Source organism: Crocodylus siamensis, chromosome 11 (assembly GCF_052110815.1).
Source record: "Crocodylus siamensis isolate JL-2025a chromosome 11, ASM5211081v1, whole genome shotgun sequence".
Classification (NCBI taxonomy): domain Eukaryota; kingdom Metazoa; phylum Chordata; order Crocodylia; family Crocodylidae; genus Crocodylus; species Crocodylus siamensis.
Genome location: NC_143405.1, coordinates 507,776 through 523,443, shown reverse-complemented (window position 1 = coordinate 523,443; position 15,668 = coordinate 507,776).

Here is a 15,668-nt window from a genome sequence, read left to right as displayed (position 1 = left end):
TGTGCAGCAGGTAAATCAAAACCACAATTCTTTGAGAGAAAAAACAGAAAAAGTGCAAACTTCAGGAGGGACAGAGCATGGCACTGCTGATGGTCACTGAGAACAACACAGAATCGATTTTCTGTTGCTTAGTTTCTTAAATTATTTCTCTTGATTCAGTAATGGAAAACAGTAAGAGCTGCCATGTAACAGATTGGTTACACACATATGATTTCTACATACAGATGCATTCAGTGCAATAAAACTTCTAAAGACAGTACATTTTTAATCTGTCTCATCAGAAACAACCGAGTAGTCGATTCGTGTGGTGCACATACTACAAATAGAAGGTATGCACTAAAGGACACAGGAATAACCCTGGTTCTACAGGATTTCCCACCGCAACAAACTAAGCTGCCTTCTGGTAGAATCCATTGTTCTGCACCTCTGTGCTTTCTAAAGCTAACAATAAGCATTCTCCAATTAATATATACAATCTGTCCTTTATTTATAATAGTAATGTATAATGCCTCTTAGGCATGACCTTTTTGCTGTATCCTGGAACTAGAGTCACAGTTTTCTGCCACGCAGTGTTGAAAGGTCTAATTTAAGACATCACAATGTTAGGATAAGTATGATGAAGTCCTATGGGTATGTCGTGCAGGAGGACATAACAGACAATCACCATGTGCCTTATGACACATGTATCTATGAATCCTGCAAACTAGGGTCCTGGCAGCCTTGGCTCTTACCAGTTTGCCTTTTCTCTGCTGCTCATCCACTTAGACAGACTTCTGTTCACCTGGTGGCTCTGATCCTGCAACAAACATCACAAAGCACTGATAATTTTGATTCTATGCCAGGAGGCCTAGAACAACCCGCTGTGAGGCGAGATTTATCAAAAGCAGTGAGTTCTGGTCACTCTGCATGGTCCTTAGACTGGTGTGGCCCACCAGCTGAGTAACCTGTGTGCAATCCCTGCACTCAAGGGAGTGCGGAGGTCACTCTGCCCCCCTCCCCTTGAGGTCCACTGCCAGTTCATGCCCTGTAGTGGACCAGACTGTGCTCCTAAGGGTACAGTAACAAAGGGTGTGCATAGATGAAATGGGGGCCCTAAATTGAAGTGGTGGTGCCAGGAGTTTCTGTGTTCCAGGGACAGAGCTTGGGCTGGTGGGACAATGCCCCGATAGTACTCTGAACTGTGCCCCAATCACTGCAGTCTCACTGTTGGTTGGGACATATGAAAAAACTCTCCTCCCTCATGCCTAAGAGGCAACAGATTTAAAACCAACACTCTTTTTACCCTGGAATAACCAATGTACCTCACTGCCAGAGAATACCGAGACAAAAAGTATGGGTAACAAATATCTGTTGTGCAAAGACCAATCCCTATTTCCCCCCCATGAAGTAATTACATAATCATAATTTATGACATGTTCTGCACCTTCACATGCAGCACCTTGCAAACCAGGCTAGGCAGATTACTTATCTGATCCAAGTGGCTGTGCCCATGTCCCTCTACCTGACTAAATCACTAGATTTGAGAATCCTGTTGAGATCAAAACAAGGCATAATATGTAGGCACTAAACTGCCTGTCTATGCCCAGATTGCCAGACCTCCAAATGGAATGGGTCACTCACATTTCCACAATCTCTACAGAGCAGTGCAAATGTCTGGGAGCCTGTTGGCAATGTTTACTCTGCCTTGATCCAAAGCACGATATGCTTTCACTGCTACCAGTATCTCAGAAGCGGCACAGGACAGACATGAAGCCAAAGGACAGATGTATTTGGAAAGTTAGACAAAGGTGAAAAGGTTTCTGCTCTAATGCTTTATGCCTAGCATTTCTCTATAAGACTGTGATAACTGGCAGAATATTATCACTCTCTTCCCAAAAGACCATTAATGCTTCTTCCTCTTTGCTGCTGACTCTAGCCAAAGAAGTCTGGATCTTATGGGTGGTTGAAGTGAGCTGAATAATTTTTGCTGTTATTGAAAATCTTGACATCTGTAGAACAAGTATGCCATGACCACAGGATACTGATGACAGGGGAAGATAAATAAATAAAAAAAATAGAGTAAAAGCCCTTGATGGCTTCTCTAGCTTTGAACCTCACAACTATTCCTGTTGCAGATGCTTCTGCTGCTGCTGCCGCCGCCGCCGCATTTCTCAACATTAGAAAAATGTAAGTGAGAGGGATATGAGACAGGACCAAGGGCTGGGATATATCACTCAGTAGGTCTCTCAGTATGCCCAGAGGAACCATACAGAGCATGAGATCCACTCAGAGAAATGCTGGAAGCAAAGTTTGCTGCAGGAATAAATCAGTGACCCTTGCAAGACAAGTACGAGTTTAACTGTTTTCCCATCGCTCAGCTGTTGTGGGAAACACGAGGCAGCTGTGGATGCATTACACATGGTTATGGTGTTTTAAGATTAAAAGGATTTGTTGCCACATTCTGTATGAACCCTCAAGACTAATGATGTAGAAAGCACAGGGGGAAAATCCCTACCCTTTGGAAAATGATGGAGATGCAGCATCTTAAAGGAGCTCCTGCCATACACAAAGGGAATGGGCCCTGCAGAGAGCGCTGAGAATGAATGAATTTGTTGGCCACCACCACCACCACGTTGGGGAGACTGAAACACTCTATAAAACTCTAGCTTGACTAGTAAACAAGACCTCACCTGGAACTCCCAGGCATACAGTCACTGCAGTCTGTAACACACCATGGACAATTGGACAGTTCACCATGCAAAAGCCTTGGGAACAGGTCGATCTCTGATAGCTGTGCTTGAGGAGGCATGGGTATGCTTCTGAGTGCTGCATACCAACCCTCCAAGCACTCAGAGTTCTCTTCGCTTGGACAGTATTTGTAACTGTAGCTGTACTGAGGAAAACCTGCATCTATACTATTAATTTTAGATGATTCTACACCTGCTGCATCTGTGGTCAAGATGTCATGCCTTGGAACTAAGACTGACCATTTTTTAAATCTGGAGACAATATTTTTAATCTTATGTCAGTGCAACAAGTGATACAAAACAAAAATTAATTTGACACTACCAAATATGATCACCCCCAAAGGCATGATGGCCATGTTTCAGCCAGCTAAATGTGCAACAAAAGAATTTAAAGTGTTTTTGTTTTCATAAAGGAATGTACAAGTTTCCCAGTGCCATGAAAACAACTCTACAAAGGAGGAATTTTCACATATCTGGGCAGTTACACCTTGCTTTCATTCTCCTGAACTCAAGGTTTTCTGCTGTGGATAGATATTTTAGAAACCAAAACTTTTGCTACAGGATCTGCACAAAGACCAACAGGTTGCATTGCTATTGTAGCTCTCTTTATTTAGTGTTTGTTTGTTAGTTTCCATCAGCCCCCATAATGTGCTAGACGGAAAAAGGCTGAAGATGTTCATATTGTCACGATCCAAGAAACTTCTAACAATCTGAGACTCACAATACTAATGGTAACAAGAAGCATTTGGTTAATACCTACTGTACATGAAGCAGTCAAAATCGTCTGGTTTTAAAAACCAAGGACTGCTGGATATTTTTAGATGATCTGGCAGCAGTGAATTTTGAGACCCAGGTCTCTGATAACTGATGGCAGCCTCAATGGATTCAGAGCAGAATGCTGGTACTGACAAAATTAAAAGATTAGAAGATCATAAGTTACAGAAATGCTCTCTTGCTCTCTCTCTCCGAAGAGCAATTTTGTGTAACTCAGAACTTCCCTAATACACAGAGAAGTAGATGGTTAGCTAATGAAACCGACATCTGGTGCTCTGAAAGAGCCAGGAATGTTCTTGCAGAGGTCACAGGGTGAGCTGCAGTCACAGAATAAAACGAACAGAGAGATCTCATGTACTGAGTATCATATTTCTGAACATATCCTTGACATCCTGTCATATACAAATCACCACTAGTATAAATGAGTCATAATAGCAGTTCTCTTTGAATGTTGTGCTTTAATGTACAACATTTCTCCAAGGAATGTACAGTAGTTCTCCAAGGAAATTCCTATTTTTGAAGAGTCTTGAAAGCTACCCATTTTTTTAAACAATGTGCTCAATATGAATGGTAAAATCTAACAATTTGAACCTTATTAAAATGGTCACAAATCAGCAGACAGCCAGTACAGTGGTCCCAGGTAGGACCATGAGCATAATACCAAGACATTTCTTTCTTTGTACATGTAAGTACAATATCAGCAAAAGAGATGGGTCAAGCCAAATGGATCTTGAGAAGTGATCTACAACATTAACATCCAGAATTTTCTCTGCATCACCAAAAATCTCCCAGATATGGTATAAACAAGTCTCCCTGCCTGGAAGCCTCTTCAGTTTTGCATGAACAGTCAGATGCTGACAAATGCTGTGAAAATGGGAGAAGTTCCCAGCACTTTTCATCCTGGTCACCTCACAATAGATTCTTCTTGCTGTATCTTGTGTTCCTTGTTTAGTCTCCCAGCTGAAACCACAAAGTGCAGAAACATCTGAGAAGAGACAAGAAAAATAACACTGTTTAAAATAACAGAAAAAAAATCTTACAGAACCTGTCAGCCTCTCTGGAGCTAAACCCAATCTGGGCTCTTCCTAAGATCCCAGCAACCTCCCTTTCATCTCTGCTCATTCTCAGATGTGCATTCTCAGCTGTTACTGTTGCTTTTACAAGCTACCCTTGTAAGAGTCAATCCAGAAAGTATGGCCTCCCAAGCTCTGGAAATCATGCAACCTGTTGCAACTCAGCTATGCTGAGGAAGTCTGAACACCAATGCAACAAAAGCCTGTGATACAGAATTGAAAGAGGTGGTAACAAGCCCAGAACTGACCTTACTGCTGCAGATCTGTGGCAAAAGGACATGGTTTGTCTCAGGGGGAAGGGAAAGTCCCCCATACCAGGGTTTAGAGAGGAATATTCTGCACTGGTCTGGTGCTGCAGGGAGCAAACCAGGAAAGCCAAGGCTGCAACTGAACTCCAACTAGCTTTGAGCATCAAGGACAATAAAAGTCCTTTTTCAGATATGTGGGGAGCCGGAGGAAAAGCAAGGGCAACACTGGACCCCTGCTGAACCAGATGGGACAACTGACGCCCAGGAAAAAGCCAACCTATTAAATGGGTACTTTGCATCAGTCTTTCATCAGTCCCATGGGATGCCCATGCCCTCCACGGGACAGGGTGATCCAGGTGAGGGAGATCCCCTGCCCTCCATCAACGCTGACCTCATGAAGGAACACCTTGAGAGGCTGGATACCTTCAAGTCAGCCGGCCCTGACAGTCTACACCCCAGGGTACTTGAGGAGCTGGTAAGCATCATAGCCCAGCCTCTGGCACAGATCTTTGAGAGCTCCTGGCGCTCTGGTGTAGTGCCCAAAGACCGGAAGAAGGCCAACATGGTGCCTATTTTCAAGAAAGGAAGGAAAGTGGATCTGGCTAACTATAGGCCCATCAGCCTGACTTCTATCCCGGGGAAGGTCTTAGAAAAGTTTATTAAAGAGGCCATCCTTAATGGACTGGCCGACGCCAACATCCTAAGGGATAGCCAGCACAGGTTTGTTGTGGGTAGGTCTTGCTTGACCAATCTCATTTCCTTCTATGACCAGGTGACCTATCACCTGGACAAGGGAGAAGAGATTGATATCATATATCTTGACTTCAAAAAAGCCTTCGATCTGGTATCCCATGATCACCTCTTGGTCAAACTGGCCAGTTGTGGCCTTGGGTCCACCATGATCCACTGGCTGGGAAATTGGCTCTGTGGCGGACCCAGAGGGTCGTAATTGACAGAAGTCAATCGTCATGGTGTCCTGTGATCAGTGGGGTCCCCCAAGGCTCTGTCCTTGGACCCACATTGTTCAACTTCTTCATTAATGATGTGGACATTGGAGTCAGAAGTGGACTGGGCAAGTTTGCCGATGACACCAAACTTTGGGGCAAAGCATCCACGCCAGAAGACAGGTGGGCAATCCAAGCAGATCTGGACAGGCTCAGCAAATGGGCGGACGAGAACCTGATGGTGTTTAACACTGAAAAATGCAAGGTTCTCCATGTTGGGAAGAAAAAACTGCAGCATCCTTATAGGCTCGGCAGTCCTATGCTGGCTAGCACTATGAAAGAAAGAGACTTGGGGGTCAGCATTGACCACAAGATGAACATGAGCCTGCAATGTGATGCTGCGGCTAGTAAAACGACCAAAACGCTGGCTTGCATCCATAGATGCTTCTCGAGCAAATCCCGGGACGTCATTCTCCCCTTCTACTCGGCCTTGGTGAGGCCGCAGCTGGAGTACTGCGTCCAGTTTTGGGCTCCACAATTCAAAAAGGATGTGGAGAAGCTTGAGAGAGTCCAGAGGAGAGCCACGCGCATGATCAGAGGTCAGGAAAACAGACCTTACGACGACAGGCTGAGAGCCATGGGGCTCTTTAGCCTGGAAAAGCACAGGCTCAGGGGTGATCTGATGGCCACCTATAAGTTTATTGGGGTGACGCTTGTTTACCAGAGCGCCCCAAGGGATGACGAGGTCGAACGGTCATAAACTACTGCGAAACCTTTTCAGGCTGAACATAAGGAAGAATTTCTTTACTGTCTGAGCCCCCAAGGTCTGGAGCAGCCTACCATCGGAGGTGGTTCAAGCACCTACAAAGAACACCTTCAAGAGTAAATTGAATGCTTATCTTGCTGTGATCCTATGACCCCAGCTGACTTCCTGCCCTTCGGGTGGGGGGGCTGGACTCGATGATCTTCCGAGGTCCCTTCCAGCCCTAATGTCTACGAAATCTATGAAACCTTCAACGAAAGCAGCAGGACAGTGCTGATGGTCCTTTTCTTCCAAGCCGTGAGCTTAACGCCATGTTTAAAGCCAGCTCCCACTTGCCACTCTCTCATCATATCCACCATTTCTGCTCTTCTCTATGAAAGGAGTAAACAACAGGGCAGCAGTTCCCTCTCCACCGCTTCTTAAAGAACATATTAATTCCAGAGGATGTGCTTGCTTTCCTTCAAGAACAATAAATATTTCACAAACCAGATGCTGGAGCAACTCACTGGACTCATGCATATGGTTCTCCTTCAACTAGGGTCTCAGTTTTAAGTTTGAAAACTTCTGTTGTTTCATCATAATTTGAAGAAAAATAATTGGTAGACATCAGCCCCCACAGTCTGGCCAAAATGCACACATTGCTACAGTATTCTTCACACATTATGACTATTCTGACAGGAACCAGGCGGGCCTTGGACTGCAAAGCAAACAGGAGAAACACATGGCACCTGCTTTGATGGCCTAACTATCACAATGCTCTGTCATCACTAGGCTCCTCACAGACATTATATTTATCATGCAATTACACAGTAAATGGCAACAAGACGTGCAAGCTATTTCAGATCCAAAAAAATGCTAAACCAGCCACAAGTTTGTAGCTGGATCTTGTGGCCTGTTATAAACTAGTCAGGGGGGATCAGCAGGCATTGGGGGAGTCACTGTTCCCCCGAGCACCGCCAGGAGTGACCAGGAATAACAGTCACAAGCTGGCAGAGGGTAGGTTTAGGTTAGATATCAGGAGGCGCTACTTCACAGTCAGGGCGGCTAGGGTCTGGAACCAGCTTCCAAGAGAAGTGGTGCAGGCTCCTACCCTGGGGGTGTTTAAGAGGAGGTTAGATGAACATCTTGCTGGGGTCATTTGACCCCAGTATTCTTTCCTGCCATGGCAGGGGGTTGGACTAGATGATCTGCTCAGGTCCCTCCCAACCCTAGAAACTATGAAACTATGGTTTGTACCACACTTAATTTTAAACATTTGGCATCTAGACATGCAGGAGCTGTGTGCGCAGCCCACCTGCATGCACAACCCTTGACTATGCCCTCCTGCAGGTAGTCAGCATATTCAAAGGGCAGAACCATACTATTGGGCTGCACCAAGCCTTTTAAAAGTCTCGGGTTTGGAGAGCCTGAGATCAGAGAGTTTCCCAGTTCCACCCTCTTTGCCTTTCAAGAGGCCAGCAGGTAGGGAGCCCAGCATCGGGGATCTAGCCGCAAGTCCAGACTCCCTGAACTGGTAGTCACGTGCCTGGGATCAGAGGAATTTTATCCCCAGTGCCAAAAATCCAAAGTCCTGCCATGCACATCTGAGGATCAGGTATAAAATTCCACTGATCCCAATCACATGATTATATGAACATCTTCCAGGGACCCTAGGGATGGATGAACCATCATAAAGTAAATGAGGACCAACCTAAACCTTTGCATAAAAATCAAGTGCAACCAAAACTTTCACCCAAAATTCAAATTCAAAATCTAATTCTGAAGATTGAAAAAGGCTAAAACAGAACATGGATTTAGAAGCATAACTGAAACCACCTCAATGAGGAAATACAGGTCTCTGCTTTTGTGAGGAGCTTTCCAGCAGTCTGTGTACCCTTGTGAGCAAGAAATGTGTTCTCTTTTTGAAAACCACCAGGGCTAAATTTCATCCACACAATAACACTTGCATTCAAAATTAGCATCTTTACAAATGTCTTGGACAACTATCTTATCACTGACAAATCATATTTCCCAAACAAGAGAGAAAGTGTCTTCTAATCCAGAGGACCAGTTAGACTAATATATGAGTCTACTGAAACCATAATTCTACAAGGAAGCCAAGATACAGATGAGTGCAACTCATTTCAATAGCAACATTAACTATGATCCAACTAGCATTACATTGGTTTTATGAATGCCTGCAAGGAAACCAGTTGGCCCCAACTGTGCCTTATTCAGTTCTGCTATTTAAATACTGGGCCCTATTATAATCTGACAGCTTCATAGATCTCACACATTCACAGGCTTAACCTTGTTTTCTAATTTCACTTTCTCCTTTGGGGTCTACTCTACTGCAATCACTGCTGCTGTTCAAAGAAAGGCCAATGTTTTATAAAAAAAAGCCTTTCTACCACCTGCTGAAGACCCGCGTGAAAAGACTGTCAGTGTCTGAAACAGAAGAAGGGAATGCAGAGCATTCTTCAGTGGGGCAGAATAATGAGAGCTCAGACTGTATGTAAGATAAAATGAGAGACAGAATACTACACAATGAGCACTGCAAAAATACACAAAAAATACACCAACTCCCACATTTCCTGCACTGGGCCCAAACTGAGTACCTGACACTTCATGGATCAAATTCTCCATTCCATTATAATGGCAGTCTCTTCCAAAACCCTGTTTATTTAGTGCTCTGGCTTATGCCTGAGGCATGTGGTTTTATATCTTTCTTTTCTTATCTTATATCATGCATCCGAATAAATGGCTAACACTTTTTAAATCCTGCTAAGCTTTTGGATTCAAAGATATCTTGTGACAACAAATTCCACAGGATGATTATGGGTAGAAAGTGTTTCCTTTTCTTAATTGTATCTACTGCCTCTCATCTGAAGCTCCCTTGTTCCTGTATTATGAGAGGAGTAAAGCGTGCCTGACAGACCTTATCTAAACTTATTTGACATCCCCCTTTTTTTGTGTGTGCATTTCTTCCCTCAACAAACCAGTATTAAGTATTTTCCAGGAATTTTATTAATCTCAATGTATTTGTCATCCATTTCTGGACCCCATTCTGTTTGCATTATGCCATTTTTAGATTGAGAGACTACATCTAAACACAGTAAGCTAGGTGACTGGTCCAGTGAGCTAGACAGAGAACAAAAAGGTGACAGTGCCATCAGCTGTTATATAGCCTAAACATTTGACAAACTGGAGAGAGTCCAGTGGAGGGCAACAAAAACGGTGAGGGGGCTGGGGGACATGACTTGTGAGGACAGGCTGAGAGAACTGGTTTTATGTAGTCTGCAGAAAAGACGGCTGAGATGGGATTTAACTGCAGCCTTTAACTCCCTGCAGAGCGGCTGAAAAGAGGATGGAGCTAGACTGTTCTCGGTGGCGGCAGATGACAGAACAAGGAGCAATGGGCTCAAGTTGCAGGAAGGGAAGTTGAGGCTGGATATCAGGAAAAACTCTCACGAGGAGGGTGGTGAAGCACTGGAACAGGCTTCTCAGAGGGGTGGTGCAGTCTCCAACTTTGGGGGTGCTTAAGACCCAGGTAGACAACGCCCTGGCTGGGATGATGTAGTTGGGACTGGACCTGCTCTGAGCAGGGGGTTGGACCCGATGTGACCTCCTAAGCTCCCTTCCAGCCCTCATTCTCTATGAGTCTATTCTTCTGAGTTAAATCTCTAAATAAACAAGAGATATGTGAATTTTGTACTTCTATAAATAATGCTCTCCCCCATCTCTATGTAATTAGTTTATTCTTCTTAAAGAGCCTTTAACTGCCTATGAATCATCTATCTTGTAGAACCCTGTGTACTTGCTCATGGCACTACCCTTGTTTGTCACTGCTAACTGACTGTGGTTATAAAGTACCACAATGGGAGAACAATAATACGAGAAGGGCTTTGTCCTGGTTCCATTGTGATTCTTTCTGCTACAGAATATGAAGTTAAGGGCCACAGAATCATATTCCAGTGGTAAAACTGTGCTTAGATCCCAACAGGTGTTTGTAAGAATGATCCCAAAACCAGTCCATGTCCCAAAGCTTAAAACAACAACCAGTTTAAGAAGCATACTAAATTGGTGTTACAGAATTTGTAGTGGGTACTGTTTTGAAAACACAGTATTTTGAAAATACTGTATTTTCTAGTATTTTATCATTTTCTGGTACCTGGGGACTTTAACTTCTGTCATAGGAACTGTGGATTTCTTTTAATGTCCAAAAGGAGAATGCAATACATTTCTGTATTCGGGTAATTTATTTTTGCAGTTTTTGTTTTCAGATGCAGCATTAGTCAACTCCACTCTAAGGCAACTTCTTATATTAATAAGTTACTTCAGAGTAGCTTATTAATTTGCAATTTTCTCTTCAAACAATTCACACCTGAACTATATAATGTTCCTCAGACAGTACCTCGGGGCTGTTTGTCATTTTCCCTGGAGTTCTGACAGTAAATAATGACCAGCAGCCAACAATGAAAACACAGGTATTACAAATCCAGCCAATTATTGATGACTGACTCGCACCCAAAAATGTGGATTCAAATAAAGTATTTAAAGTCAGTATGAGGCTTCTGAAGTTGATTTTAATATCTGCTTGGCTTCACTCAAGTTGCTCCCTGAGTAGTTCATGAAAACAAAGTAGGGACACTAACTGCCACTGACTGTGCTCTAACAGGTGCTAATTTGCTTATGGCAAAGACTGAAATATTCTAGAAACAGCACTATACCTAAAAGCTGACTACCTGGGGCTATGAATAAAAGCAGTAAGCCATGACAAGGTCATTTAGGTAGAGTGGTATGGGTTGTGTTTTCAAATGGTTATCCGATTACTCTTTGCATAATAATGGAGCCTCTCTGGAATTTTATTCAGTGGAACCTGTCCTTTTCCTAAACAACAGTAATGAATTTGCCCTACTTACGGTGCCCTGAGCTGCTGCAAATTCATTAAGCAACGCACCTATATCATGCAAACCTGATTGGGAACCTGCTCCTGCTGCCAAAAAAAACAACACAACAATGAGGGTCACAGACCTGATCCCCTCGCAATTCACCCATTACTCATTAGCGTAAGCCAGGTTTATCTAAGTAACTTTTTCAATTCTAATATTTGTGTCACTTGGACAAGAGTGCTTATGGCTCAGAACCGCTCATCTGAGGAAGTCCTGATAAGATGTTATAACCTGGGTAACAAGCAAAACTGCTTTTTAAAATGCAATGCCATAGGATTCCCAGGGATATGTGGACAGGTTGAGGAAGGGTGGAAGTTCAGCAATTCTCCCCAGTAGCTTTGTTTCGCTACCTGCCATCTTTTTGCCTGGCTCCCATGTACCTCTTACTGGAAAACTTAAGTGTGGATCCTCAGTCCAGCTTGGAGTCCTTAAGAGACATGTCTGGGAGCCAGCCCATTGTCACTACTACTGTTCTGAATATCTGTTACGAGCACTGACAAACGTGCAAGTCTACCTTGAGACAAGAACTGGAAATATTACTGGGATTATCTTGCATGTCAAAGTCACTACCCAGTCACTTAACAATCACTCAAATAAATGATATAAAATATCACTTTTTTACATAGATGAATAATAGAGTGTTTGTCAGTCAATTCTGGGCTGACTGAGTCCCTTTAACTCTCTGAAACTAGAGTCCTCTTTTTTTTCCCTAAACCTCCCGAGAAAATGTTGACAAAACAGGCAATTTTCTGTAATTTCCCTGCAAGCTTCTGTCAGCACTAGAGGCAGTCAGAGCCCACTCATTTCAGATAACACCACTGGGTAACCTTTGACATTTACCTCCTCACTGACTTCGGAGACTCCTCTAAGTGTAACAGTTGTGCCTTTCAGGTTGCAGGATGCAGGCCCACAATTTGGGCCTTAGCTCACTGAAGGCAGCCTTTGTTTCCCAGCTGACTAAGAAGCTCTTATAAAAGGGATAAGAAATGTAGTTAATAGCTCAAGAGTGGCCTAATCATCAGCTGCCATTACCCCTCCAATATTAGCAGGGATGACAGACTTATCAATAACAGAGCCCCAGGTGAGGTACGTGAGACGATAACGTGAACTTCGGCTTGATCTCTGCTCTGCTGAGCACAGCACTCATTTAAAAGAAGAACCAGTGTCTATTTTTTTTCCTTCATATCGTGCCAAAAATCATTCAGCTGTTCAGCTTTTGTTGTGTTTTTCTATCTTAAACCACAGTGATTTGACCAATTTCTTTTATAAGATGAGATGAAAACCTAACAGAACTCTCCCATTAAGCAGCTTCAGCTGGAGATATGCACCTGTGTATTTACATTCATTGTGTGCAACAATAAGAGATGGCATGAGCAGGGTGTCTATCTCAACAGGCAGAATTGCATAAATACTTTCAAAGCAATGATTATTTCTTTTAGCTAAATAAAAAATAAAAAGCAAAACATAAGTTGGAAGATTGAACAAAAGGCATGAACATTGTTTAATAAATACCTATTTGTTCATTAAAAATGAAATGAAATGAATCTTCTACAAAACACTTAACATTCAATATATTTGCGAACAATATATTTGCGATAATCAATCTGGGCATTCACAGTGTCCATCACCATGGTATTTGAGCGATCTGTAGTTAAGCCACTTTGTTTTAACAATCTATGTATCAGATTTAAAAACATGGTAGAACAAAGTTTTTGAGCCCAACGTCTGACAATTTTGTTTACGCTCTTGCCCTTGTAAGAACAAAAATGCAAGCGCAACAAGCAGGAAAATCCAAAAGCTACTGGTTAGTCTGACTGCAGGCCCACCTTGCTCTGACTGACCAAAGCAGAAGAGGAATGGGAACACTGCCTCCTAGACTTGCCTCTTCATGCTCACTACTGCCTGGTATCACATGACAAAGCCAGCACCAGACTGAGTCAGAGCTATAGTCAGTCTCACCTGGTGTGCCCTCCTGGACAGTGGACACCACCAGATGCTTCAGCAAGAGCAGGTGAACATTACCTGCCTCCCCACTGTAATGGCTCCCATGATACCTAATAATCAGAGGTTAGCTTAAAACCTAAGATATGTATTTTAATATTCCTTCCTCAGAATTTATTAGCAAAGACAACAATCCTGGAGAGCCTCGACAGCCACATAAACAATGCATACCTTTTTGAATCTTACTATAATTGTGCTCTCAAAAACCCCCTATGACAAGAAGTTCCATAGCCTCACTACACTAATATAATTACATCAAATGCAATTCTCATCCTCCTCTGCACTTGGACATAAACAGGGGAATGGTTAGTAACTCTTAAAAACTTGGCTTCTACTCAAGCTCTTCTCCAGGCTCAGGATGCACCAGGGAGCAGACCCTGGAAATAAGAAGATTTCTAACCACCCAGCCAGATAGCTAAAAGGCACATGTTTCAAGTACCACTGGGGGAAATCGCCTCCGATTACCTGCCTTCCACACTGCCCCACTTCTTGGGATGGAGGGAGGAAAGGGCAGCCACTCAGGCCTGCTGCAAGAGACAGCAGACAGAGCACTTCCCCCCAGAAGGATTTTCTCCCAGGGAGTAAGAAAAAGGGGGTATATGGAGCCTAGAAAACTAGGGCAAGTCTGTCCCCCTCCCCCCATGAGCAATGGGGCAGATCCCAGCTCCTTCCCCATTGCAGCTACCTGGCATCCGGGAAGGAAGGAGCATGCTGGAACTGCCAGAGGAACACAGAGAGCTACTGAGAGAAGCACCAGAGAGACGGGGTGGATAGGGGTGAAAGGATGGCCAGGACAGACTGTACCTTTTTGGACCAGGTCTTCTTGTGGCTACAGAGCACAAGTACTCTTTCATGCTGAGAAGAGGCTTATGATGGTGCGAGAACCAACTCTAAAAGGGAGAATAAGAGCAGACCTTCCTCAGTCTGGTCCTAGTCCAAAGCCTACAGAGGCCAATGAGAGTCTTTCCATTACTTTGAAGGGGCTTGGGGGTTCAGCGCCAAAGGTGTCAAGAGTACTTTGATCAGAGGAAATCATAAAAATCCTGGTCCCACCATAAAAGTAATGCATCCATTCTTATCTTGAGATGACAGCATCAGCAAGATGTGTCTAAGCACATGTGGAGGGTATCTGGTGGGAAACCTCCAAAGGCCCCAGTGGCAAAAAGTTACCTAACGTTTGAAGAATAAATTCTCCATCTCCTCACAGCGTTATCAACTCAAAGCAGTTCTCCCATGAAATGCCCGCATCATGCTGCACCAAAGGCAGCTAAGTATTCATAAAGGATCACATCTACAGCAGGTTTCTTTATTGTCAAACTAGGTTTAGTTTGTTTTGTTTTTTAAAAACTCTTTTAACTAGATTTATTTTTAATCCTTTTTCGTTTGAAAAAAGGGAACCTTTAATACAGCCAAAGTGTATGTTGTTTTTAAACATATCCAATCTTTCAAGAATGCCTTGTTTTCATCAGGTTTTTGACTGGAGTTTTGTTACTAATGCTAGACTTATAGTAGCTAAAGCCAATATAATACTTTCCCGAAATATTACTCAGAACTGCTTAGGCTAATATTTCCAAAGCCAGAATTCTTTAAGAAGCTAAGGGCACAATCTCAAATGGCTTGGAGCCACATACCACGAAGTCTACTTTTCTTTACTTCAGAAAGCTCTGCATTTCCTAACTATTGTAGCAATTCCTGCATTGACTTCTGCTCTGGAAGCCTTTTGTTAAACATTATGCATGGCAACCTGAAAGAAAACTATCACAGAGTCCTAAAGCCGACAACTTATGTAGAAGGTACTAGCAGAGAACAGACGGAGATCTAACCACAAAGCAGCTGGAGCCCAGGAAGGAGTCGTTCCACTGAATGACAAGTAATGGAATACAAAGATGAAGGCATCATCCTAAGCCAACTAGGAGGGCCCTGCAAAGTCTCTTGGTGCAGAAGACTGAGCAATGTGAAGATCTGCAGAGGGACTAACTCAGTCATCTTCAGCTCTGCTTCAGTAGGACAGACACAAATAGTTTTGGCTCAGGTCAACAGAGGCTTCAGAAATATGGCTTTTCTTAAAGTCAGGACTTGAATGTAAAGCAAGTTATCAATCTGAAATAAGTGGCAAGTGCAAGGTCCCACAGATCTGGAAAACCCCAGCGCCTGCCTGAGACTGGCTGCATGAAGTATTTCCCTCTCCTCCACCCTCCTCAATGACAC